The sequence below is a fragment of the Pinus tabuliformis genome, chromosome 8 (genome assembly GCF_031772625.1).
Source record: "Pinus tabuliformis cultivar Carrire ecotype Pingquan chromosome 8, CPIR1, whole genome shotgun sequence".
Taxonomy (NCBI): domain Eukaryota; kingdom Viridiplantae; phylum Streptophyta; class Pinopsida; order Pinales; family Pinaceae; genus Pinus; species Pinus tabuliformis.
Window position 1 is genome coordinate 576,429,673 of NC_142294.1, and position 21,567 is coordinate 576,451,239.

The following is a 21,567-nucleotide window of genomic DNA, read 5'->3' on the forward strand; positions in this document are numbered from 1 at the left end:
TATGATAAAATAATTTTAAATATAAATAAGATTTTTTTTTTATTTCTTGAAGTTGAAAAACCCTTACGGATTACCATGGTATGAATTTTTTGTGAGATTAGAAGCTTCAAGCTTAAATCTTTCCAGCTTTACCGCGTGGACAATGCTTAATAGTGTGTATAGATATAAGCTGTGCTTCAGGGCACTTAAATTGCCCTGTAAAGAGTAAAAAAAAATAATGAAGTTTGGATGAAAAAAAAAAAAATTGAAGTTTGCTGGATAACCTATATTAAAAAACAACAAAAATGGTTGTATTAAATTTTTGTTTTACAAGAAAATTGGCTGAAAGAGTCATTATACAGAGATTATTTACAAAATTATTAGTATTTTTAACATTAAAACAAAATTACGATGCATGTAAATAGTGCTTATAAGATCTAATAAATTTTTATTAAAAAATTGCTTGTTGAAAGAATCTCTCAACAAAATCAACAAACTAATCTACCTATTTACTAATGTAATCATTATTTCGAATGCTTACATTATTACCTAAATCACAAATTACAAGGCAAAGACAAAATATTACAAAAATATAACTCTTCTTGCAATATAAAGACCAAACATTACAAAAATATAACTGGTCTTTGTCTCATTGGTCTTGGTCTTTATCTCACGGGTCTTCATCAACACTCACGTCCACTTTGGAATTTTCGGGAACATCGCTCTTTCCTCATCGACTACTTAGAGCTCTCACTTGAACTCCATTTAGCACATTCTTGCGTCAGCCTATCATTAATGGACTTTGCAAGATCAAGAATATTGACTGCTTAGCTCGCCGGGGCTTTCCCTATAAGAGTTGCCAATTAATGAACCAGCCTATGGACCAATCACCATCGCTTGGATATTTGGCTTTCGACTATCCATCAGTTTCTAGGATATGGGTTGTGGGTTGTGTTAAAAAATTGATCAAACGACTTGACCTATTTCACACACATGGATCTCATATTGTAACTTATAATCGTTTTTCAGGGGTTTCCACAGCCGAAAACAAAAAACCTTAACAATATAAAAAAATCAAACCTTAACAATATAAAAAATACAAACTAGTGATGTGTTCAAAAATTTCTGAAAACCAAAAATCATTAATTTGAATTATGCAACACTAATAAATAATTGATTTAAACCTTTAAAAAATAAAATAATAAATAAATGTTAGATTCAATTGGAATGTTATTATGAATTTAATAGGGATAATATGAATAATGAATAGTTTGTTTGTTTTTTTTTTGTTTATTTTGATTTACTCGGCACCTGTAGCAGTGAATTTGGAACCTATAACAAGGAGTTCCATTTTATTATCGCAATGTGTTAACTAGTTAACGATAGAATCGAGAGATATATTCCATTGATAATTTGGGAAACTAAAAGTTTTCCCAATATAAATCAACGGCTTAACATTAAGGATCTTTCGACACAACTTTAATGAGAAGCTTTGCGCAGAATAATTTTCCCAATTGTGTTTTAATATGACAATTCTCAATTTTCCCTATAGGTCATGTAGAAAGCTATACATCTTTTCAAAAAAAAATATATGTATAGATAGACTCTATAAAATCCTACAGTTTTACCTATCAAAATTTTACTATCACCTTTTTATTTATTACAATTTTTTAATATTGGAAACCTATACATCTTTTCCCAAAAAAAAAAAAAAAAAATGTATAGATAGACTCTATAAAATCCTACAGTTTTACTTATCAAAATTTTACTATCACCTTTTTATTTATTACAATTTTTTAATATTGCTTTCAGATAACACATAGTGAGCTGAGCATTATGTAGTGTATAAAATATTTAGTTGACTGGGAAATATTGCACTTTATTTTGCAACATGATGTGACTTTTCTCACTTGATGTTGTGGTTTCTTTTGACAGATAGTTGCTTTAAAGAACATGCAATAAATTAAGAAGTAAACTTATTCTCATATCAGATTATGTAATAAATAATAAACCAGTAATTCAGTGACAAAGGAGAAACGCTACAAGGCATCCCTTTTATGAATATGCTTTTTTCAGTTGTAATTGAATAATTTTGTAAAATTTAATCCAGTTATTTTATTCTGATTTTTTGGAAGTGTTTTGGTGAATTTTTCTGATCTAAGTTATCTAAAATTTTCTAGGAATTTATTGAAATCACAAGCTTAATGCTTAACCCCTGCACAATTGAAGTGGCCTAGGGATTTTTCAGAATGCTGAATTCATATACATTTAAAAACCCAGTCTAAATAACATAAATCAAGCTTTCACCTGACAGTAGAAAATCCAAAAAATAACACCAAAACAACTGCAAATTCAATAACTGTTTTATTTTATTTTTCTTTAAACTTGAGATATTATTTTAATGAAATAATTTTGAAATTTTAGAGGAAGGGTGGAGGGTATCATTTATGACGTTTTTCTCATAGTTACCAAATTCGAATTCGAATTCCTTTCGATAAGGAAAAAATTCGACTCTATAAAATTCAATACGAAAAAAATTCGACATTATACATCTTACAAATACTTAATATTCTTTTTTTTAATATTGGATTTATCTTTTTTTTTCTATTTTTTTATAAGTCTTATCCATTGTAAACTGAATTTTGCTATTTTATAATTTTTTGTAATATGGAAGTTACTGTTTTTTTATTTTTTTATAAAAGTTGTCGATTTCGAAGCTTACCATTTTATATCTTTTATAATAATGAATTTTTCCATTTTATATAATTTTTTGTAATATAGAAGTTACTGTTTTTCTATAAGAATTGTGGATTTGGAAGCTTACCATTTTATATGTTTTATAATCGTTTATAATATTGATTTATCTTTTTCTTTATAAGAGTTATTCATTTAACAGGATATAGAAATTAGATTTTTTCTTTTTATAAAAGAGGTACCAATTTGCAACCAATTCATTATTCCATAATTCTTGTTAAAATAGAAGTTATATTTCTTTTAATTGCAATTATATAGAAATTATTAACCCATTTCTCAGTATGTATAAGAGCTATTTATATTATTTAATATCAATGATAATATTGATTTATTTTTAATTAAATTAATTATTTAATAAAAATTTTAGATTTTTGTATTAGCAATTTATTTTCTATTATACCATATTATGTGGTAGAATAATTTGTAAATAATGTATAATAAAATATCAAAATCAAACTAAAATTAAAATAATCAAATTTCTAACCAAATTTTTAATAATATTTAATATTTTATAGAGAAATTTAATAAAAATCATTTTTTTTATAATATAAGAATTATTAATTTTTATTTTTATTTTTATGTTTATAAAAATTATTGTTTATTTTTTTCCAATTTTCTGATTAATCCTCACATAAAAAATACCCGAAAAGTTAAAAAAAAAAATATCACTAAAACTAAAAAAAATAGCTGCATTATTTTTATAAAATTTCAATTGTCAACTTTCCGTGCTCTATTTTATAAAAGGTAATTGAAAAACTTGATTTATTCTTTTGTGATTTTATTTAGCAGTGATTTGTAAGTATTTCTATCAATGGTTACACAGAGCCTGCACAGCCACACTCTTCGTCAAGTCAGCGAGAGCAGCACACACTCTTCGTCAAGTCAGCGGGAGCAGCTCAGTGGACGGTGGAAATAAACTGATAGAAAGCTTTGACCAAAATCTTTCACCGTTGACCTGTACCGAATTGGACACTGACGAATTATTCGCCGTACCGAACCGAATCAGCGAATTTCCGAATTCTTTTTGCCGGTACGGCCGAACTTGGTAACTATGGTTTTTCTCAGGTCGGCATCACAATATTTTGCTGATATACAAATCTTTCTATCAAACATTAAGTCACAGGGCTCACCTAAGCTAAGTCTAAAAGAACAATTTTCACTTGTCGTTAAGTATAAAAGAACAATTTTCACTTGTCGTTAAGTATAGAGATGTCTTAATCTTCTGTCTTGCTCGAAAAAAACAAACTAAAATCGATAATTATATTATTGGAATGTCAAAACAAAATAAAAAATTTCCGAATATTGTTAACGACACAGTGTTGTTGTTTTCTATTTTTATTTAAAAAAAAAAAAAAAAAAAAACTAGTAAATTTATATCTGAATATGTTGGAAAACATCTATATGGCCACGAAGCGCCGTTCATCAAAAACTGTCTTTATTAAATATATATAGATCGATGGGCATGCACTGTTCATATAAAATTCCAAGAAATCATAAAGCCTAGACTGTCTTATTATTGTAAGTAATAAAAATAAAGATTATGCTGCATCTTCAGACAAATATTTCAGGATGGGCCTAGGAGCCGTCCAATGATCATGAAAAACTTTTGTGTGACGGTCGCCTTTTTCTTTAGTGATTTTCCATGTGCCAGAGTCGAACATTAAAAAAGACTTGGGGCGATTGTAAAACTAATGATATAAACCTTTGAAAAAATATCCATATGTTTTTAGAAGATTTATTTAACAGTGGAGTTTCATTATTAAATTTTCTTTCTCGATAATTATTTATAAGATGTAGATTGATTTATTTGTGTGAGATTTAATTTGTTTTAATAAATCTGGATGTAGCCCATAGGATTTTTTTTTTCCAACTTAATACCGACTCAACTTAAACTCAGCCTAATTTGAAAAATAATTACAACTTTTTATTACTATCTTTACTATATTTTTATCCAACTTAATACTGATTCAACTTAAACTCAGCCTAATTTGGAGAAAAAAATACAAATTTTTATTATATTTATTGTATCTTCACAGAAGGTTGAATAGTTAGAATGAAACACATTAAATGATATATAATTTTCTAGTTTTAATATTTTAATTTACTTATTTCTAACAAATAATTCATAACTACTTATCGTTTAACCATTACAGCTGTAACACTGTTATGGGCTTTTCGTCTTATATTTAATAATCATAAATCTAAACAATAATTAGCTTTTTATAATTTTACATAAATATTTAAACCAAAATATAAACATTAATAAAAATTTTAACCTATTTGCTTAAAACATGTTAATTTATTGAATAATAAAAATATATTAAGATGAAAAGATAAACATTAAAAAAATCATACCTATTAGCTTAAAACACACACAACTCAATGATAAATCAATTGAATATTACAATGTTGCACTACCAATTTAGTGAAAAAAACACATTATAATATAATATGGACTCCACAGTCAAGAAAACCATTGTATGGATTCAAAGAAGTTGATAAAACAATTAAATATCACAATGTGGCATCATCAATTTATCGACAAAAAAAAATATTACAATATAGAATATGGAATCCAGTCACAAAAAACATTGCAGGGATTTAAGGAAGTTGTATTCAGCGGAATGAAAATTTGATACCGTCAGAAGGAATTATTGTAATAAATAAGCTGCTTTAATACTTATGATATAATAATTGTATAAATTATATATGATATTATTATTGTAATATTTTCCATTAATTTAAATATTTATAAATACATTGATATTATTTTTCTTAAAAGAAAATTATAAACTATTTTTCAAATTTAGTTATGAAAAAAAAATTGTAGTTATGGGTAAACACTGTTTTACCAAGTAATTACTTATGGAGACAATTATATGTTCCAAAACTAAATTCTGGAGTATTTTTACTGAAATGATCAAGAGGATAGGGGTATTGAGAACATGAAAAAAAGGAAAAGAGATTGTGCTTATGAAATAATAAATTTTGTAGTTATGGGAAAATATTGTTTTACCATGTAGTTATTTATGGAGACAACTATATTTCCAAAACTAAATGCTAGAGTATTTTTAGTAGAAGGATCAAGAGGATAGGGGTATCTGAGATCAGGAAAAAAAAAGAAAAGGAAAAAAGATTGTGCTGAAGTGTTAGACAGTGTGTGATGGCTATGTTTCATAAAGATTAGTGATGGCTATGTCTGGTAAAGATTAGATAGGCAGTAAACATTAAGGTCTCTGAGGAGAGAGAGAACTCCTAAAGTTAGGAGTAGCACGGGGGAGATGAACTCCTGAAGTCAAGAGTATCACAGGGGGGATTTACCAAACAGATCTTGTTTGAAGATTCACTCTTGAACATCGTAAATAGATAAGTAAAGAATTTCTTGTATAAGTCATTCTCTGAATTTTAGCTTGACAAATAGGCTATGTTAAGAGATAATATCTTTAAATAACTGTTGAAAAGATCATAAAGAGGGTTTCCTATTCCTTAAAGTAGGAAATAATTTTCTTTTTTTTTTATTCTGAAATATTTCATAGTAAAAATAGAGCAATAATAGAAAATTGGAGAATGACCCTTTTTATAATTACTGAAAGGGAACCTATGTTTGTCTTTTATTTAAATCAATAGAACCAGTTAAAATAGCCTCTCAACCTAAAGGAGTTCTCTCAAAACCAAAAAGAGAACAAATATGCTACAAACCAACATGTTCAAAATGTTTCCTGAATATGGTACCAAAATCATTTACATGTATTATAATCAAATCGATGCATAACAGACCCATTATCTAATTAAGCAAAACCTCATGGCTAGAAAACATAGAAAACAGACAAAATCTAACTCTCAAATAAGTAAGAAATTACAGATGGCTAGAAAACGGAGAAAACAGAGAAAATCTAACTCTCAAATAAATAAGAAATTACAGTCCTAGCTAGATAGCATAAATTCTAGCGTTTCGAGCTTCTAAAGGATATGTCAAGAAGTTTTACCCCTTTTCTTTCTATCAAGCAGCAAGAATTTATTGAATCATAATTGAAACAGTGCAGAACGAATTGAAGGATAAACTCAGAGTCACAATAAAGATCTGTATGGAGCGCTTTAAATACTCTGTGTAAATTAGAAAATTCCAAAACTCGGCATTGAATAAACATGGAAAAGAAATTTCAACTTTGCATATAGAATGTAAAAACCCTTGCCTCAGAAGTAATACCCCATCGATAGGTTTCATTCATACAAAGTTAATTGTCCAAAGTATGTATAGATTACTATTAAAGGTGGTTGACCTAAACAAAGTGCCAAAATCTTCCACATTTGGCCAAAGTCGTAAGGTTTATCTTAAGCCTTAAACAAATTTTTGAGAAAATAAAACCTAACGGTGGAACCTCGGCTTCAGCGGCCTCAAGAAATCCCATTCTAACAACTAACATAATCTTAAAGACTTGACGCCTGGTCATAAAACCATGACCTAAGAAAGATATGAAGTAAGTCAGAATACCCAGGGGTGGTCACGAGCATTGAAGCTGGTTGAAGAGTTTTGTTGTAGATCCAAGCCAAACTCCTGCCTCAGAAATCTTTGCCTTACAGAAAACAGAGGGACTATGTTAGATTAAATGAAAGAATCGAAACATGCAAAGATGATACTAACTATGTTAAACCAAGAAAAGTTGCAGATAAAACCTTAAACGTTTACCTGTGGAAAGGATGCTTGCAAGGCCTGCCTCTGCCGATTGTCTTCCAGGGTGTTGAATCTATTTTGGAACCTTCAATGTATTGTGAAAGTGTCGGAATGAGGCGAACAACCCAGTGAACCTGATCTACAGGCGGGAGAAAACACCAAAGAACAGAGTAGATCCATAAATCATCGAAGTGAAAGAATGACCAAATGAAACCACACTGTCGAGAATAGAATGCCAGACATCTTGTGAACCGTTCAGTCCAGCCAACTAGGGAGAATCGTTGATTGAGGAGTCGGATCCTGAGGATTAGCATTTGGATATGGACAGATGGGTAACTTGCAGGCAACCACCAAGACCCGGACATCAGAGAGTAAATACACATCCACACCATGGTGGGAATCGAGGCTATGCCCTGTACCATTTGGTGCCTAGGTCAGCCACGTACCGAAATTCGTTTAAACTTTGGGAAATGGTTTAATGTTGAAATTCATTACTGTGTACAACCATATCCCATCAAACTTCATATAATTTATCAAAGTACCTAAAGTCCAAATCATTTAAACTTCATATGATTATGATAATAAAACTTGTCTATTTGTGCTTGCAAATCATTCACAATATGTTAATAATAATAATGTTTCTCTTTCCATGACTGTGTGTTGTTTGGGGTCATTAAATTAAAAAAATAAAATCATTATATATAATGTTTATTAAACAGATGTGTTACATGTGTTATCAGAGCACTCAGGTTCCAAAATTGAGGACTCTGGAATAAGGAATAACAAAAGCAGTGCTGTGAATGTAGGAGATATCAGACAGTCAACATGAGGCGAGCTCGAAATTTACCACATGGTTGCGTATTAGGGATAGGGCCAACATCATTTCAGGGAGGCAATCCTGAGGTTTGGGTGCAGCTGGGCGATGATACGCAAAATCCCAATGCAGACCTCCCGACAATTGTCCAAGAACTGAAAGGTGAGATGGCCTGGCTATGGGTAGAGAACGAAAGATTGATGCAGGAACAAGAAAATATTCTAAAAATCTTGTCAGATAGACAGAATCATCGACCACTGGCCCCCAGTCTAGAGCATGACCACACAACTGGGGAACAAGAATTCCAAATTGAAAATATGGAAACAGAAGAAGGAGAAGAAAACCAGGAGGAAGAATCAGGAAACGTGTGTAGTCACAAGGCAAAGAAGAAATATAAAATTGAACTCCAAGGAGAGTTTCGTAAAATCAAGCCTCCTCTCTTTGAGGGGGAACATGAAGAGGCTGCAGAAGCATGGTTAATTAATATGAACAAGTATTTCCAGTTGTATGAATATGATTACAATTTGAAGGCCAGTCCATGGGGTCAATCAGCAAAACGTAACCTGGGATAAATTCCAAAAAATATTAAAAGAAAAATATTTGACCGAGAGATTTTATGATGAGAAAGCAAAAGAGTTCCATGATCTCCACTTGGGTCAAATGACCATGGATGAATTTATAACAAAATGTACATCATTATTGTGATACGTCCCTTATAGTCGCGAAGAAAAATCCAAAGTACAACAATTTGTCATTAGTCTTCCATTGTTCATGAAAGAACGCCTGGAATTTGACAACCCAAAAACCATGGACGAAGTCATTCGAAAAGAATGAATCTGTTATCAGAAAAATAAACCAAAGGGAGATATGAGTAAAAGGTGGGTAGACAAGAAGGGAAATAAATCCATTCCCAACCATAAGGGAAATAAGAGCACCAGCAACAAGGGATTATATAAAAGTCAAGGTAATCAGAATGTGAATAAGCCCAGCTTTAAGGTACAAGGAGAAGCTAGGACCAATGAACAAATTGACAGAAATGAAGCAGAATTAATTAACAGACCACCTGTATAGTGTTGGGGATGCAGAGGCTCGCATTATGTCAAAAACTACCCTCAACGTAGGGGAGCAGACTAGATCTCACAAATTCAGGAGGCATCCACTGTGGGAGAAGTGGATAGAAGCATCCCTAAGATCAACGCAGCTCTTGAAGATCATCAGGTGGAGTTTCAGCCAACTATGGTTGAATTTGAAGGTACTATTTTTTATCGTACCTGCTCTATTTTAATAGATCCCAGGGCTACATTAAGTTAAATTAGCCCCAAGGTAGTGGAACGATGTAAATTACATGTTTCTAAATTTAAAAACCCATGGTTAGTACAGCTAGCCACATGAGAAAAAAGAAGAGTTTTGTCTAAAGTAAGTAACTTCCCCTTGAAACTAGGTGGTCAACCTATCATAGTTGATTTAAATGTGTTAACCTTAGGGTCATACGAAATTCTGATAGGTATGGACTGGTTAGAAAGCCATTGGTCCTTAGTAAATTGTAAGACAAAAGCTATTACCTACCAAGATGAAGTAGGAGAGAGACATGAAATTCAAGGTGTTCAAAAAACTCTGCAATTAAGGCCAATAACATCCTCCCAATTAGCCAAATGCATCAAGAAAGGCTGTAAAATACATGCTATACAAGTAGGGTATGTTGACTCTAAAGATAAATTTGTATCACTAGAAAACATACATGTGATAAAAAAAAAAATTAGATGTATTTCATGAAGAATTATCGGGCCTACCCCCAAAAAGAGACATAGATTATACTATTGAGCTAATTCCAGGAGCTACTCCAGTTTCCTGAGCACCTTACTAAATGATTATGCCCAAGCTAACTGAATTGAAAATGTAACTCCAAGAGTTTCTTGATAAGAAGTATATCCATCCTAGTGTATCTCCTTGGGGAGATCTGGTATTATTTGTTAAAAAGAAAGATGGAACCTTACAGATGTGCATGGATTACCGTCAACTAAACAAGCTAACCACTAAAATCAAATACCTCCTTCCCTGGATAGATGAGCTCTTTGACTAGGTGAAAGATACAATCGTATTCTCAAAGGTTGATCTTCACTCTGGGTATCATCAGATAAGGATAAAGGAGGGAGATATTGCAGAAACTGCGTTTAGGACACGTTATGGACATTATGAGTTCGTGGTACTACCATTTGGACTAACTAACGCCTCAGCAACATTCATATGTCTCATGAGCAACATATTTCATCTGTTCTTAGATAAATTTGTATTAATCTTTATTGATGACATACTAATCTATTATCGAAACGTGGAAGAGCATAAGGAACATCTCCATGTAGTTCTGCATGTCCTATGAGAACACTAAATGTATGCCAAATACAATAAATGTGAATTCTTTAAAGAGAAAATCCAATACTTGGGACATGTCATCACCAAGGATGGAATTACCGTAGATCCAGAAAAGATAAGGACCATTACGGAATGCCCAATAGCTAAGGATGTGGCCGACATAAGATTATTTGTGGGCTTAGCAGGTTACTATCGGAGATTTGTGGAGGGTTTCTCTTGTGCAGCATATCCTATCGCCTCTCTACAAAAGAAAGGCAAGACTTTCAAATGGACTCCCAACTGTCAAAAGACCTTTGATTAGCTCAAGAATCTTCTTACCACAACACCTATTCTAAGCACTGCTAAACCCAACAAGGAATATGTGGTGTGTATAGATGCTAGAAAGGAAGGTGTGGGTGGCGTATTAATGCAGGAGGGCCAAGTGATTGCCTACGAAACTAGGAAGCTTAAAGAATATGAACATAAGTACTCAGCATATGACTTGGAACTAACTGCAGTCATTCATGCCTTAAAAATGTGGCGGCATTACCTATTAGGTAAGAAATTTTTGTTAATGACTGACCACCATAGTTTGACTAATTACCTCAAACAACCAACATTAAATGTCAGGCAAGCTCATTGGGCAAATTTTCTGAGTGAATTCGATTTCAAAATTAAACATTTAAAAGGAAAGGAAAATCGGGTGCCAAATTCTCTAAGCTAGAAGGTAAATTTTTTATATGAAATTTCTTTTATTGAATCACAAACTACCTTTTTTGAGCAGATTCAAGAATTTTCCATGCAAGATTCATCATATAAACATTTATGGCATCAAGCAAAAATTCCTAATAGCCATGAACAAAAATTGGGTTATGAAGCAAATGTAGAAAATTTACTGATTTATAAGAAAAGGATATATGCCCCTAACCATCAACATCTTAAAAATCTCATTTTTTATGAATACCATAAGAACCCTTATGGAGGCCATCTCGGGTATCAGAAAATGATCTCTTCCCTGCGGAAGGAATTTTTTTGTCCTGGTATGAAGAAAGAAGTGGCAGAATATTTAGACAAATGCTTGGAATGCCTGCAAGTGAAAGTTGAGCACCAACATCTAGCAAGGTTACTTCACCCTCTGCCTATCCCAGAATGGAGATGGGAAACAATATCTATTGACTTCATTAACTGGCTGCCTAAATCAAGGAAGAAAAATGACTCCATCATGGTGGTGGTGGACAAATTGAGCAAATATGCTCATTCCATACCTTTTCAATCAACTTATAGAGCAGTCCAAATTGCTAATATTTTTATGCAGAACCTTTTTAAACTGCATGAAATCCCTAAGATGATTATTTCTGACTGAGATTTAAAATTTACATCAACCTTCTGGAAATCTATCTTTGAAGGATTGGGAACACAACTACACTTCAGTACATCTTACCATCCACAAATGGATGGGCAAACTCCAAGAGTGAATTAGGTGGTTGAAGACATGCTGCGAATGTATGTAATGCAGAAACCCACTAAATGGGTAGATTATTTACACCTGGTGGAGTTTGCATATAACAATGGGTACCATGCATCCCTTTAGATGATTCCCTTTGAGGTTTTATATGGACGCAAGTGCAGGACACCTTTAAGTTAGAGCAGACCGGAGGATAAGCTGTTACTAGGGCCAGATATGTTGGAAGAAATGGAGAGAATGGTGAAAAAGGTACGAATTAATTTAAAGGCCGCTTAGGACCGACAGAAGAACTTTGCCGATCGGAAGGGGAGTTTTCAATAATTCCAATTAGGGGATCATGTCTGCATTCGAGTGTAAGCCAAGAAAAGTACCTTACAATGGGTCGGGTGTGCTAAACTAGCACCTAGATATTGCAGGCCATTTCAAATCCTGGCTCGAATCGGATCGGTGGCTTACCGACTTGCCCTACCCAGTCATATTCGTGTACACAATGTCTTTCATGTTTCTCTACTTAAGAAATATGTGTATGACACTAACCACATAATCAAATGGCAAGATATACAGGTAAGGTATATATATAGATATTTCATTACAAATGTGTTAAATAACTAGTTAATGACTTAACACCTTTTGTTGTATGTTGAAGTCAAACGAACAAGCGAGTTTTTGGTCTAACCGCAGGATATACTAGATCGGAGAGAAGTAATGACGCAGAAACGAGTTATCACCCAGGTTAAAGTGCAATGGCAACACTATGGGCCGGAAGAGGCCACCTGGGAAGATGAACAGGTCATGAAAAAAAACTTTCTGGGTCTATTTGCAGGGAGAGAACATCGGGACGATGTTCCATTTTAGGGGAGAGGAAATGTAATATCCCCCATTAATGTAAATATTTATTTATTTTTACTGCAACTAAACAGACTGTTACTATTTTTGTTAAAATAAAATTATAAACTATTTTTGGAATTTAGTTATCGAAGATAAATTCTGCAATTATGGGTAAATATTGTTTTACGAAGTAATTAGTTCTGAATATAGTTATCTGTTCCAAAACTAAATCCTAGAGTATTTTTACTGAAAGGATCAAGAGAATACCGGTATCTACGATTAGGAAAAAAAGGAAAAGAGGTTGTGCTGAAGGGTGAAACAGTCTTTGATGGCTATGTCTGGTAAAAGCCAAATAGCCAGTAAACATTAAGGTCTCGGAAGAGAGAGAGAATTCTTGAAGTCAGGAGTAGCATGGGGGGGAGATTTAGCGAATCAGGTAATCTCATGGCAGGGAGGAAATTAAAGTGCAGATCTTGTTTTAAGATTCAGTCCCGAACAACGTAAACAGATAAGTAAATAATTTCTTGTATAAATCATTCTCGAAATCTTAGCTTGATAGATAAGCTGTGTTAAGAGATAATATTTGTAAATAACTGTTGAAAAGATTATAGACAGGGTTTCCTATTCCTTAAAGTAAGACATAATTTTCTTATTATTTTTTTTTATTTTGAAATATTTCATCGAAGAGTAAAAGTAGAGCAATAATAGAAAACTGGAGGAAAACCCTCTTTATAATTACTAAAAGAACTATCAAGGAATATCAGTAATATTATTACAGAACTTAGAAGTAGAAGTACATTTGGAAAATAAAAAAATTCCTGTAACATAAATTAAAATTGGAAAATGACAAAATTCCTGTAACATGAAGTAAAAATTGGAAAAAGATAATATTCTCATAGACATTGCTAACACAATATCAGATAGAACCTCTGTTTGTCTTTTATTTAAATCAATAGAACCAGTTAAAATAGTTTCTCAACCGAAAGGAATTCTTTCAAAACAAAAAACGGAACAAATACGCTACAGACCAGCATGTTCAAAATGGTTCCCGAATATGGTACCAAAATCATTTACATGTATTATAATCAAATCGATGCATAGTAGACCCGCTATCTAATTAAGCAAAACCTCATGGCTACAAAATAGAAAACAGAGAAAATCTAACTCTCAAATAAATAAGAAATTATAGTCCTGGCCAGATAGCAAAAACTCTAGCGTTTTGAGCTTCTAAAGGAATTGTGAAGACATTTTTTCCTTTTTCTTTCTATCAAGCAGAAAGAATTTATTAAATCATAACTGAAACAGTGTAGAACAAATTGAAGGATAAACTCAGAGTCACAATAAAGATCTGTATGGAGCTCTAGCATACTTTAAATACTCTATGTAAATTAGAAAAGATGATTTACAATATTCCAAAACTCAGCATTCAATAAACATGGAAAAGCAATCTGAACTTTGCATATAGAATGTAAATACCCTCCTCTCAGAAGTAATACCCCAATGATAAGTTCCATTCATACAAAGTTAATTATCCAAAGTATATATAGATTACTAATAAAGGCAGTTGACCTGAGCAAAGTGCCAAAATATTCCACATTCAGCTGAAGCTGTAAGGTTTATCTTAAGCCTGAAACAAATTTCTGAGCAAATAAAACCAAAATGTGGAACCTTGGCTCCAACGGCCTTGAGAAATCCCATACTAACAACTAACATAGTCTTAAAGACTTGACAGCCTGGTCATAAAACCCTGACCTAAGAAAGATCTGAAGTAAGTCAGAATACTTGGGGGTGGTCACGAGCATTGAAGCTGGTTGAAGAGTTTCACCGTAGATCCAAGCCAAACTCATGTCCCAGAAATCTATGCCTTACACCAAAACAAAGGGATTGTGTTAGATTAAACGAAAGAATCGAAAAATGCAAAGATGATACTAACTATGTTAAACCAAGCGAAATTGTGGATAAAACCTTAAACTTTTACCTGTGGAAAGGATGCTTTCAAGCCCTCCCTCTGTCGATTGTGTTCCTGGGCATTGAATTGGTTTCAAAACCTTCAACGTATTGTCAAAATTCCAGAATGAGGAATGACCAGCTCGTTGAACCAAATCTACAGGCACGAACATACACCCAAGAACAAAGCAGAGCCATAAACTCTCGAAGCGAAACAATGACCAAATGAAACCACATTGTCGAGAAAAGAATGCCAGACATAATGTGAACCGTTCGATCAGGCCAGCTAGGGAGAACCATTGATTGAGGATTTGGATCTTGAGCATTAGCGTCTAGATATGGATAGATGGGTAACTTGCAGGCAATCACCAAGACCCGGACATCAAAGAGTAAATATGCATGCACACCTTGGCAGGAATCGAGGCTATGGCCTGTACCATTTGGTGCCTAGGCCAGCCACATACCCAAATGCGTTTAAACTCTCGGAAATGATTTAATGTTGAAATTCATTACCGTGTACAACCATATCCCATCAAACTTCGTATAATTTATCAAAGTACTTAAAGTCCAAATCATTTAAATTTCATATGATTATGATAATAAAACTTGTCTATTTGTGCTTGCAAAACATTCGTAATATGTTAATAATAATAATGTTTCTTTTGCCATGACTGTGTATTGTTTGGGGTCATTACATTAAAAAAAGAATCATTATATTTAATGTTTTACAATTATTTTATTTATTATTATTTATTATTAATTTTTTAAATATATTAAAATATAATATTTATAATATAATTTATAATATAGCTAATTTCTGCACAATCAAAGGGTCCCAGGGGATTTTCAGGTGCTGAATCCAAATTTGCAGTTAAAAACCTATTTTAAATAATACAAATCAAGATTTGACCTCAATTTTTTCCGCGGAATTCCATCACCGGAATCTCTAAAAAGTCGCACTAAAAACAACTCTTTTTATATTAAACCATTCCAATTTTAATTACCATATAATTTTAATTATTAAAAGAATAAAATAATTTTAAATATAAATTATATTTTATTATTTTTTAAAGTTGGAAAATCCCTGGCGAAGTCTATTTACGGATTACCATGATATGAATTTTTTGTGACATTAGAAGCTTAAGGTTAAATCTTTCCAAGTTTACCGCGTGGGCCATGCTTAATAGTGTCTATGGATATAGGATCTGCTTGAGGACACCTATAAATTACCTTGTAAGTTGCGAGAAAAAAAAATAATGAAGCTTGAGGACACCTATACCCTGTAAGTTGCGAGTAAAAAAAATAATGAAGTTTGCATGAGGAAAAAAAAATAATGAAGTTCGGAAGATATTTTATATAATAAAAAATAAAAATAAAAAGTAGTTGTATTAAATTTTTGTTCTACAAGAGAATTAGAGAAACAGTTATTATACAGAGATTACTCACAAAACTATTCATATTTTTAACATTAAAATAAAATTACAAGTCATATAAATAGTGTTCATGAGATTTCACATATTTTTATTAATGAATTGTTTGTTGAGAGAGTCTCTCAACAAAACCAACAAACTAATCTATCTATTTATTAATGTAAGTATTATTTCCAAGTCCCTCTTTTAATGCTTACATTATTACATAAACCACAAATTACAATATAAAGAACAAATATTACAAAAATATAACTGGTCTTTGTCTCACTGGTCCTATTCTTTATATTGACAACTCTGCTAGTTCGAGCTTTCTTGATAAGAGTTGTTACGGTCTGAACACTGGATGTGTTCAAAAATTGATCAAACAACTTGACATGTTTCACACACATGGATCTCATATTGTAACCTGTAACCGTTGTTACGGATTTCCGAGTACCAAAAACAACGAACAATAACAATATAAAAAAAACAAACTAATAATATTTTCCGAAATTTTGGAGCACCAAAAACCATTAATTTGAATTATGCAACCCTGTTAAATAATGGATTCCGTAACTAAAAAATGAATAATGATTAAATGTTAGATTCAATTGGAATGTTATTATGAATTTAATATGGATAACATGAATAATGAATAGTTTGTTGGTTTTTGTTTGTTTGTTTTGATTTACACGCACTTGCAGCGGTGAATTTGGAACATATAACAAGGAGTTACATTTTATTATCACAATGTGTTAACTAGTTAAAGATAGAATCGAGAGATACATTCCATTGATAATTTGGGAAAAACTAACCAGTAATAGAAGTTTTCCCAATATAAATCAACGGCTTAGCATTAAGGATCTTTCGACACAGTTTTAATGAGAACCTTTGCGCAGAACAATTTTCCCAATTCTGTTTTAATATGACAATTTTCAATTTTCCGTATATGTCATGTAGAAATCTATACATCTTTTCCTCTTTTCAAAATTTCTTTTTTAGATAGACTATATAAAATAGTACATTTTTATTTATCGAAATTTTCATATCACCTTTTTATTTATTACAATTTTTTAATATTGCTTTCAAATAACACAGAGTGAACTGAGCATTATGTAGTATATAAAATATTTAGTTGACTCGGAAATATTGCACTTTATTTTGCAACATGATGTGAATTTTCTCACTTATTGTTCTGGTTTCTTTTGGCAGATAGTTGCTTTAAAGAACGTGCAATAAATTAAGAAACACACTTATTCTCATATCAGATTATGGAATAAACAAGAAGGCCTCCATCGCAACAAGTCCCTGTCGTGAGGGGGAGTTTCAAGAAAACGTATCCGTGGGAGCTTCAAGAAAATGCATTTGTACAAGGAAGGAGTACCCAAATACAATCTAAGACATAATGTCCATGCAAGCACTATTGGTTTCCAAAAACAATCTTAGGTGTACTTGCAACACTCCCATCATGAGCACAAAGTACTTTTAATCACCATGTTTGATGTCTCCAACATAATAACAAGAATCTTTCCTGCATTGAAGAAACTATTTTTGGCCCATTAGTAAGAAGGCATTATGCAGATGCACCATGAGTCAAGTATTAGGAAACACAATATGTTTCACATGCATAAAACAAAACTACTGTAATTTGTGGTTTTTGCAACAATTAAGACTGCTATATTGAATGAAGACTAAACTACAACATAACAGATCAAGAAAAGTGCAGATGAATTAAATGAGTTCCCATTAAAAGAGAGCCTAAATCAGAAGAAGCATTTATCTTGTATGGTGTTTTTATTTCAAGTTTGATTTTAGAGTAACTGGGAAGTAATAGGAAATAATTTCCCATTGTCACTTGATCATAATTTACAAAGAATTGAGAACATGGCAAAGGCTAGTTTATGTGAATTTAAGGTAAGATATCAGGATAGTTATTACAATAACTCTTGCTAACATTTGAATCTACACAGGATTGAGGATTACTGTAGCCAAGGGGGGTTTCTACAGGAGTCAGGCTAGTAATTATAAGGTTGCTTACATTGCCTATGAATTGGATGGTTTGAGTACAAGGGGTCCAAGGCGAATGCAAAGTACCGTGCATTCTATCCCAGCATTATCCATCAGCCATAGAAGTAGGAATGAACACTTCAACTGTTGAAAATCCATCAAATATTTTTTTTATGAAAACTGAATCCGATGCATGTATGGAAATAAATATCTATTCTTCTCCATGATATGCACACAAGAATTCTATGAAACAGCTGAAAATGCATCCACAATGGATGCAAGTAGTTTTCAGTCTTATTCTAGCACAATTACAAGTTTGGATCAATTGTGTTCAGATATTACCAACATCTCACATAAAGGATATCAAATTTTTCAAAGGAAAACCTAACTGGGGAACCTAAGGGATGCTTCCCAAATTAGAAACCTAAATCCATGCAAGATTGAAACATATCAATCAGGAAACAGAGAGTTACATAGTTCATACTATCAACCAATGCAACTAAAAATGAATAGTAACTGCAACAACCACACTATATGCAAAATAGTAATAGTTCCAAGAAATATAGAGATATCGTTAAAAATATTATCACAAGGATGTAGGATCATAGCTCTATATAAATGGCACATTACATGTAAGTTGTAAAACATATGGTTTTAACTTTTATCTATATGAATGATCAATATACAAGTAATCTGCATAAAACCCTTTCTTTCTTGTGTAACCTTCTCTGAGCCCCATATACAAAATTAGACATGTGAACTAGCACATTTTATTGCCAAGCTCATGAAAAAGCTTACTTCTAACATTTAAAATCATTAGTTAAAGTTCTAATGTAGAAGTTGTATTACAAACAAAAGAATTTTGAGACTATAGTTTATCCCTTGCAATCTGTGTCCAAATGGCATATCGCTTATACATAAGGCAATAGACCAAAAGTTTCCAAAACATCCTTCCACTGAATGGATGCAACTGAACTCATATGCCAGGGAGAGGGGTATACAACAATAACTAACTGGAGACCGAAAGTGAACAGTTTAGGTAATCAAACCCTTTCTGTTTTGATTGGACTCAAAAAGTATGCTCAAATTAGACCTCATTTGTTTAGAGGTGTATATTTCCTCTGAGCATTAGTTCCTGAATTACTAGTTCAGGAAAACCAAAAGGAAAGAGAGAGACTATTGTAAATTCAATAAATTTAAGGACTTCTTACAGACAAAAAAAAAAGAAACCATGTAGAAAGCAAATCCATTATCCAATAAATATTGACCATGTTGAAATGCAGAGGACTCTTCACCATGTAGGACACGAGATAAGCTTCAATTAGGCAGCGTAGGGCATCAATCAAATAAGAAAAAATCATGTTTGTATCAAAACATGTTAAAGTAAAACTACTACCAAAAACTTGTGAAATAAAATCTAGTTAATTGGGCATGCCAGAGGACATTAACCATTCTAGGAATCATATCAAAATTTAAACATTACAATATAACAAGAAGAAAAATAAATAAACAGAACCGTGAAGCCAGTGATCATTTATCCTGTACAACTCTACAAGGAAAAATCATAAGTTACCTAACATTTCTTGAAAAGTCTATTAACGATGATAAAAGGCAATTAGGTTCCAAGATATGAAAGTTATATGTAAAAATAGATAAAAATGCCAATCTACACTTTCCCACCTGCAACAATGTAAGTTGAGTTGAAAGAGTAGGTGCTTCCGTTTGTAGTGTTTGAACTCTTCGTTCTAACTTTGATATATAATGCATATTTATTTATTTTGATCGTACAGCTGATTGTCAATTCGCCAATATCCTACATTGAAAATTCAGATACAGTTCACTCGCTTTACACCAAGTAACCCAACATTTCAGAAGGGAACCTCAATGACTACAGTTATATTTCCCATTGGGAAACAACAATGGACTGAAGAAATAAATGTTCATCTACCATTGGCAGGTCACTGAATTGAAATCCTCTAATAGGTTTCAAGGTCAGTTTCATTCTATGCAATCAATGGAGTTTACTTTCCCACAAATGCAGAGAGGAAAGAAATATCTATTTACTACCAGCAGGCATCACTGAACTGAAATCCATTGATAGGTTTCAAAGTGAGCTTCATCATGCTATGCAATCAGTGGAGTTTAATTTCACACTGTCCGCTACAGGAATCAAAATGAAAACTGGGGAACCTTGAGAGAGTTAAAACCATACCTCTTAGCTTGTTTTGGATCAATAAGTGCTAGTTCTTGGATTTTTTTGCTGTGATTGACTTCCTGGACTCTAAAGGCTCTGACAATAATTGATTTAATTGCGAGGAAGATGAACCATCCATGGAATACTAGCCCCTGTAGTACCAAGGTTCCCTTTCATATATTCCAGGTTACCTTCCAATAGAGAAAAAATAGCATCGACAAAAAGAATTCTTGAATGATGCGTGAATGATGCGGAGGTCGATTAGTCTCAACACCTGAAGGGAACTTCGATCCTTCTCTCGCTGCAACATTCAATGGCTCTCCAAAATAAGTCAAATTCTCCATATCCATGTACATCGAAATCATATCTTCGGCTTTAATTGCATCATCAAAGACTGTGGGTAGGTCAAAACCAACAAAACCAAGATCACCATCAAGCACGATATTGTCCGGCAAGAGAAACGCAATTTCCGATTGAGCCCTATGATGGCCTCCTCTCCGGGGTGGAACATTCGACATCCTATTAACATCAGTACTAAAATTATGTGAAGGACCTAGACTCCCTGAGGGCTCTGTAACACCGACAGTACCAGACAAGCTCACAGGTTCCTGCATAGTCACATCCTTGGCCACTAAATTCCCCGAAGAATTCGATAAAGCTGGATTTCCTTTCCTAGTCACTGTGAATGCATTGGTAGAAGATGGGTAACCTACATACCTAGCTTGTTGCACCTGCCGTGATTGAGAAGGATTACTGAGTGAATTCCCTGTAGCTGTCTTCGGTGCATTGGTTGTGGCCATGTCCATCTTCAAACGCCATATGAATTCCTTGTAACCATCCCCTAACCCTTCCATTCGAACACACACATTCTCATGGTTCTCGGGGTAACGATTAACCAATTAATCTAATAATCTTCACCTATGCTACACCCAACAAAATTTGTTCATTAGGGTGTGGGGGAAATCCAACAGCAGGCCTATTCTTCACCCCCATCATAAAGTTTGAAACAATTTATGAGGGTTTCAAAAGTTGATTAATGAATTCAATAGTTTATTAAATTAAGCCCATTTGCATGTGAGTGTATGAAAAAATAAGTACAACACTAGCAATTGATAATCTTCCAGATCTTAAAATCAACTTTACAATTGA

The 21,567-nt window shown here is 32.7% G+C and overlaps 1 pseudogene; it reads right to left on the reverse strand.

Annotated features, from left to right (window-relative positions):
• Positions 1-14,567: 14,567 nt before the first annotated feature.
• Positions 14,568-21,272, reverse strand: LOC149236795 (uncharacterized; annotated as a pseudogene).
• Between the last annotated feature and the right edge of the window lie 295 nt (positions 21,273-21,567).